Here is a 7,709-nt window from a genome sequence, read left to right on the forward strand (position 1 = left end):
TGAACTTATGGGAAAATAGGACTGGAACAATAAATCTGAATGTATATATCCTGGGTTCAGCAAAAGCAGGACATAGGGAGCAAAAAAATTTATGTCTCTGTAGATACCCTGAATCCTTATAGTTCATGCCAGTAATTTCAAAGAACTACCTCACCCCTAGCCCCCTCATCCAATCCCAAGATATGTAACTCTATAAACCCCTTAAAGTGAGTGCTCTGGGCATCCTCGTCTACCTGCTATGTTGAGTGTTTGGAATATGGACCAAGCCCCGGGGCTTGCTTTGTTATTAAAAAACCTATGTGTGCAGGGGCCATGCTAATCTTCTCTGTATCGTTCCAATTTTAGTATATGTGCTGCTGGAGAGATGGCTCAGAGGTTAAGAGCACTGGCTGTTCTTCCAGAGGTCCTGAGTTCAATTCCCAGCAACCACATGGTGGCTCCCAACCATCTGTAATGAGATCTGACTTGCAGGCATACATGCAGGCAGAACACTGTATACATAATAAATGAATAAATATTAAAAAAAAAAAAAAAAAAACCTATGTGTGCTTGCATTGGATATTGGCTCTGTGGTGGTCTTTCTTGGGGGTCTTGCGATGCAGGCACAACACTTAAATACAACCCCCCAAAAAGCCTCATTTGGATGTTACTGCTTCTCTCTTCATCTGGAATTGAGCCAAAGAACTGATTAGCCTAAGTGCTTGAACCTGTTAACACTGTGAGGCTGTGACAGCCAGCCCTAACCTGATGCACGCACTATGCTCTTGCCTACCCATGAGCTACTGCCCTATCCCAGTCATTAGAGTGCTCAGTCCTGAGTAATTATTTACTCAGGCCCCCTGTGATGACTAAAGAAACAACATGGGGCCAGGCATCCCTTAAGGGCTGTTGACCTCTTGCTCTGGAATGCCTAGGAGAGCCTAGTGGCCTGTAGGTGAGAGAAGAGTAGGATAATGGGCTGTGAGGGTGTGGTGGTTTGAATGTCACTGGCCCCCATAATCTCATAGGGAGTGGCACTATTAGAAGGTATGGCTTTGTTGCAGTGGGCATGGCCTTGTTGGAGGAAGTATGTCACTGTAGGGGCAGGCATTGAGGTTTCCTGTGCTCAGGATACCGTCCAGTGTTTCAGTCGACTTCCTGTTGCCTGCAAGATTAGGATGCTCAGCTACTAATCCAGCACCATGTCTGCCTGCACACCACCATGCTCCCTGTCATGATGATAATGGATTAAACCTCTGAAACTGTAAACAAGCCTCCCCAATCAACTGTTTCCTTTATAAGAGTTGTTGGGTCTTTCCGTCTCCACCTGTTGGCACTTCAGGTCATGGTGTCTCTTCACACCAATAAAAACTCTAAGACAGAGATATTAACAGCTGCCTTTGCTTCTGTAAAACCTGCTTCTTGCTATGGGAAGGGGATGAAGTGGTCTCCTTATTAGTATAGAGATGGAAGGTAAGAAACAACTTCCTGTCCATGTGGATTCCGTGGATAGATGTAATGCACGCCTTTCTGCTGTCCGCCCTAAAACCTCACCTTAATTCCCCTTCCGCATGGCATGCTGGATGGGCGCTAAGGCTGCCGTCCTTCTGCTAGCAGTAAGAAAACATTCATTTTATGTAATTTGAATTGAGTCTAAGTCTTTGATTTTCTCCCAGTGGATTCAAAGGCCACAACAACACTAAGAGCTGGTGACACCAAAGTGAGCCGGTAATGTCAACAAGAGCTATGCTTTGCCTAGTTTCCCAGTTTCCCTCCTGAGTCAAGCTGAGAATTCAGGCTGGTTACACTGGCCCCTAGTTCATTTCCTCAAACACAATCTTGGCATGGGATTGCATGCCCCGTTACAGCTGGGCAGGGGTAAAGTTGTGGCTTGGCATTTTCTTCACTGGTTGTGTTGGGACCGCACTTTCTGCTGTGGTGTGTGGCTAGAGACAGGCAGCCACTCAGTGGCTGCCTGAAAGGTCGCTGCCTTGCTAGCCTGTACCTTCCTCATGCTATGTGCAGGCACAGGCTTTGTTGGGTCTTTCCATCTCCACCTGTTGGCACTTCAGGTTGCTGGCTGCTTCAGCTCTAAGTATGAGCAGATGAGGCAAAAAGAAATCTCAACGACCTGAGGTCTCTGGGCACTCTGCTGTCTTCTCTCCACCGTGCAGACTTCCTGTGCTCTTGGACATACAAGGTCCAGGGCTGATGGAGTCAGCCTGAGAGGGAGAGAGAGAGCAGACTGTGTCCTTCCAGAAGCTGAAGTCTGGGATCAGCCTTTCTCTTGAAGCCTGGTAGCTTTAATGTAACATTAACCTCCTAAGACATGTACAGAAACCCTGCTTGGTTTTCTTTTCCAAAACAGGAACCACACTGGTGAGTGTCAGTTAAGCTCTTTGCACATTTACTCTCTGGAACCTTCCAGCGACTTATTTCGTGTAGAACTCTTACTTAACCATTAGCACATAGCAACGACTACCGTCTCACAATACTGTAGTGGGTAGCCATTCCAGCTTTGGTCTGGAAGTTCCAACCCCCATTGAGGCTTCCGTAACTGTCATGCCTACAAGGCGGGGTCAAGGGAGGGCCCTGAAGACCCGAGATCCGGATGCGCTGCCCTCTCTTGGTTCCCGGACCCTGGACGCTGGAGGTAGACCCAGCAGAGTTCTCCAGAGAACACCGCTGGACTGCGCTACACCTTTCCCAGACCCTGCGACCTACCTATCCCTTCATTTGTAAGTTACCCCACAAAATAAACCTCCCTTTTAACTACATGGAGTGGCCTTAATAATTTCACCAATACAATACCCAGAGCAGGTGCTCCAAAGCATATCAATGAGAGACAGGAAGTGAGAAGCTGGCCAGACTACTGAGCACCATGGCCTGGTGGTGTGCTGTGCACAGTGCAGTGAGGACATGGGTCTAGGGAGGCTCTGTGCCTCTGCTGTTGAGAAGGATCCGGAGGGAGAAGAAGAGAATGGACTTCAAAGGATTGCTAGAGCAGAGCACAAAGGATTGTTTCACAGAGGTCTGAGCAACAGTTGAGCAGGGCCTTGAACGGGAATCAGTCGTCTCCAGAGGGTGACTTCAAGGTGGAGTCAGGTATCAAGCTGTTCCAGCGTGGTTGGGTGCAGAGGACAGAGCTCTCTGGGAGATGGACGACAGTGTTTGCATCCTCAGCTATCTCTTTCTCCCATCGGCCATTTCTCATTTCCATTACAGGAATGTCACAGCAGTTTTCTTCTATCCCGTCAATCCTCTGCTGGCAGCCCCGTACAGGGCTGCCTCACAGTCCACCCTGTGGTGAAGGATAAAGGTTTGTAACTCAAAGGCTCTTGTGAAAGTTCAAGGAAAGTATCGACTATAGCAGACTTCTGTCAGCGCCAACAATAGAGAAAACACACTCTGCTCTGCTCTTTAAGGGCGAGAACCTCTTCCTCGGTTTTACCCACCGGTTCTTTATGACTCCGTTTACTCCTGCGAATGAGCTCAAATAGAAAAGACTGCCGGGGCGCGTGCTGTAAAGCAGGGTGAGAGACTCACCTGGATGCCGGGGTGATGGTCTGCTTTCCATAATGATTTTTTTTTTTTTTTTTTTTTTTTTGGTTTTTCGAGACAGGGTTTCTCTGTGTAGCTTTGCGCCTTTCCTGGAACTCACTTGGTAGCCCAGGCTGGCCTCGAACTCACAGAGATCCGCCTGGCTCTGCCTCCCGAGTGCTGGGATTAAAGGCGGGCGCCACCACCGCCCGGCGCATAATGATTTTTAATTGCTTACGCCAAAAGAGAAAAGATGCAGAGTGTCTAAATTTTTTTCAAACATGAAAATCACCTCCTAAACAATGGATTGTCATCAGAGCTTTCCGAAGGTAAAAGGAAGTCACAGGGCCTTGATTTCCTGTTTCAGTTTTACAGCTGAACAGGCGGAATAGGACTCGTGACTGAAAGCAGCACCAGTGGGACAGGCCCCGCCTTCACTTGCCTAAGCTCTGGCCTGGCCTGCAGTTCTTTGAGACTTCTTCTGTGGGAGACAGGAAGTCAGTGGTACCTCTTCTTACCACACGCTCCCCTAGAGCCCCCTTAGTTCATTTATTCCTTTGTATGGGACACTTCAAACCTCACAGTTGTAGGGGCCAGTATTCAAGATATGAGGCAGGAAAGGTTACTGAGAACCTCTCTCTCTCTCTCTCTCTCTCTCTCTCTCTCTCTCTCTCTCTCTTTTCTTCTTCTTCTTCTTCTTCTTCTTCTTCTTCTTCTTCTTCTTCTTCTTCTTCTTCTCCTCTCTCTCTCTTCTTTTTCTTCTTCTTCTCCTCCTTCTCTTTCTCCTTCTCTCTCTCTCTCTCTCTCTCTCTCTCTCTCTCTCTCTCTCTCTCTCTCTCTCTCGGTCCAACAGGAGAACCCACTCCTGATTCTTCTGCATTCTTCATGCAGACATGCTTTGGCTTATGGTCACATTCAGTCTAGGGGCCAGCACCTTCACGTCTCCATTTGTCCCATCTGCTCATTGCTTACATCTGTGTCAAATCTACCCTTGTCTCCCTTTTTTAGGGACAGCTGTGATAGTCTTTGGGGACATCAGGATAGTCCAGAAAATCCCTCCATCTCAAGATCCTTAATGACTTCTACAAATAGTCCTTCTGGGCAGAAGCAGTAGAGTTCATTGGTTCTAAAGATTAGAATGCTAATAACTCCTAAGAGGCCATGTTCAATCAGTCACAACATCTCCACATTGACAACTCCTAGCTTTGACCCCAGCATGGTCCCCTGTGTTCTGGGTAACAGTCGACATGTATTTCCAAAACACAGCTCTCATCTAACCCCTCAGCCAGAAATCTCAGCACTGTTGTTTGTCCTGTCCAGTGAACACTGCTCTCTACTCCACCCATCTCTAGGTCCATCTTCAAAACAACCCTCTTGAGAAAAAGAAGATGGCTTAGTGGATAACGTTCTTGCCATGCAAGCATGAAAACCCAAGTTTGCATTCCCAGTGCCTGCCTAAAAAAACCAGGTGTGGCCAGGCAATGTGTTGAATGTTTTATTTTTATTTTTTCTTTTATATTAGCATATTTAAAACAATTTGTAAGTTTAAATATACTTTGGTCATATTCCTCCCCTCCCCAAGTCTTTCTAGATCGTTCCCCTTCCCTACCCATCCAACTTTAAATTCTTTCTCAAAAAAATAACTAAAATTCAATACCCCCCAAACCAAGAAAACAAAACACCTTCCCCCCCCCAAAAAAAAACACCACCAAATTGTAACTAAATAAAAGCAGACAAAAAAAATCTGTGGAGTCTTTTATAAGCATGAGGCCTGCCTGGGATGGTTGATACACCCAGTGTCACTCTATTGGAGAAAACTGATTTTCCCTCTCCCAGGAAATACAAATGATAGTTCAGTTGTTAACCTTTACCCTAAACCTAGTGGCTAGGTTTTCACTCACTCGTTCGTTCTTTTTTTTTTTAATATAACAAAATAAAATATAATAAGATAAAACAAAACTGTAACATCAAAGTTGGATAAGACAAACCAACAGAAGTAAAAGAGCCCATGAGAAAGCACAAGAATCAGGGACTCACTCCTTCACACACTCAGGAGTCCCATAAAAACACTAAACTTGAAGCTTTAATGTTGTTGTTTGTTTTTGCTCTTTTGGTGGGGGGGCTGCCACCCAGCTCCCAAATAAATCACACACAGAGGCTTATTCTTAATTATAAATGTCTGGTCTTAGCTTGACTTGTTTCTTGCCAATTTTCCTTAACTTTAAATTATCCCATCTACCTTTTGCCTCTGGGCTTTTCCTGTTTTCTCTTTCTGTATACCTTTCTTTCTTATTCCATTCTGGTTATATAGCTGAGTGGCTGGCCCATGGAGTCCTCCTCCTTCTCTGGCTCCTTCTTCTCTCCTCCCTGATTTCTTCTATATATTCTCTCTATCTGCCAACCCCATCTATTTCTCTCCCCTGCCTCACTATTGGCCGTTTAGTTCTTTATTAGACCATCAGGTGTTTTAGACAAGCACAGTAACACAGCTTCACAGAGGTAAACGAATGTAACATAAACAAAAGTAACACACCTTAAAATAATATTATAAAACACCATAACATAAGCATAAAGGACCTGGTGCAGACCAGTGCAGGTCCTGTGCATGCGGCATCAGTCTCTGTGATTTCATATGAGTTTTGCTCATGTTTATTTAGAGGGCCTTGTTTGCTTGGCATCTTCCATCCCCTCTGGCTCTTACACTTTTTCTGTCTCCTCTTCTATGGGTTCCCTGAACTCTGAGGGAAGGGTTTGGACAGAGACATCCCATTTAAGACTGAGTGTTCGAAGTTTTCTCATGCTCTGATAATGTTTGGTTGTGAGTCTCTATATTTGTTCCTATCTGCTGCAGAAGGAAGCTTCTCTGGTTATGGCTGAATTAAGACACTGATCTATGAGTGTAGCAGAATATCATTAGGAGTCATTTTATCACTACATTTTAAAACTAGTATATTTGGATTTATTTCCCCTAGGTCTCTGGGCTGTCTAGTCTCAGGTTCTTGGCCGCCCAAGTAGTGTCATATACATTTACATGACATATTACCACAGAGGGTAGGTATAAAGGACTAGAGGGAACAGATAAATCTCATTAGGAAAGGCAAATAGAATAGATAGTTATGGATGGAAGGGAGGGGCTGAAATGGGAGAATCAAATGGGGAGGGGGAGAGGAGAGGGGGTTTCAGTGAAGAGTACAGGGAGAGACACCTAAAATTAAGGGGCATTTGAAGGGTAGTATGGAAACCTAATACAGTGTAAACTTCCATATATATACATATATATATGAAGGTGATCTAAATGAAACCTCCAAATAATGGGAGAGAAAGAGTCCCATCATCTCTTGTCACCAAAGGAAGCTTCCATTACCAGGATGGGGCTACATCTAATTGAGTTGTTGGCCAAAGGGGCCCCATGGGAATCCCAAACAACCCAGGCTCTTGCCAAGACTGTAGGTCGCTCTCCAAAAACTGACAACAAGGTCCCATTGCTGAGATAACATCTACACAACTCATTGAACGTGGAGATGTTGAGCTGGTGCCTGTGTAGAATCATGACCCCTCTGTTCCAGCATCTTTGGCACAGGAAAGTACTCTGCACGCCATCAAATGAGAAACGTGTCTTAAATGTTTATCTGGACATTTTTCTTCAGAATTACTAGATCTTGCTCTATTTTCGCAGTTTTTTTATATCTACTTCCAGTGACTGCATGAAGCAGGATATTGGATAAGCTCCTCAGGAAGTTTTACCTCATGTTATATCAATTTAATATCCACCCTAAGCTTATCTCTACAGACGAATTGTAAGGAAAGACTGTACCTTAGCAGAGGAGTCAGCTGCAGTAGTGTGTGGCATGATGTAGACTATTGAATAGGGGCGATCTCCATTTAGCGCCTGTGAGTCCCAGTTAGTTCACCAATAAAACTAAGGCAGCCACAGAACCCTTTTCCACAACGGTGTACTACCTTCAGGACAGGCTAGGGCAATAGTGGCACAATACTTGTGGGAGTAACCAATCAATAACTGATCTGACTTAAAGCCGTGAGATGGAACCCATACCCACCTGATACTGCTTGAATACACATTTAAATTGCACCACTTGGGAGGCAGAGACAGGTGGATCTCCATGAGTTCAAGGCCAGCCTGCTCTACATAGTGAGTTTCAGGCCAACCAAGGCTATATATAGTGAGACCC

General features: G+C 45.2%; 1 pseudogene; it reads right to left on the reverse strand.

Annotated features, from left to right (window-relative positions):
• Positions 1 to 300: 300 nt before the first annotated feature.
• LOC131922082 (U6 spliceosomal RNA) lies at positions 301 to 371 on the reverse strand (annotated as a pseudogene).
• Positions 372 to 7,709: the final 7,338 nt, after the last annotated feature.

This window comes from Peromyscus eremicus, chromosome 11 (assembly GCF_949786415.1).
Source record: "Peromyscus eremicus chromosome 11, PerEre_H2_v1, whole genome shotgun sequence".
In the NCBI taxonomy this organism is placed as follows: domain Eukaryota; kingdom Metazoa; phylum Chordata; class Mammalia; order Rodentia; family Cricetidae; genus Peromyscus; species Peromyscus eremicus.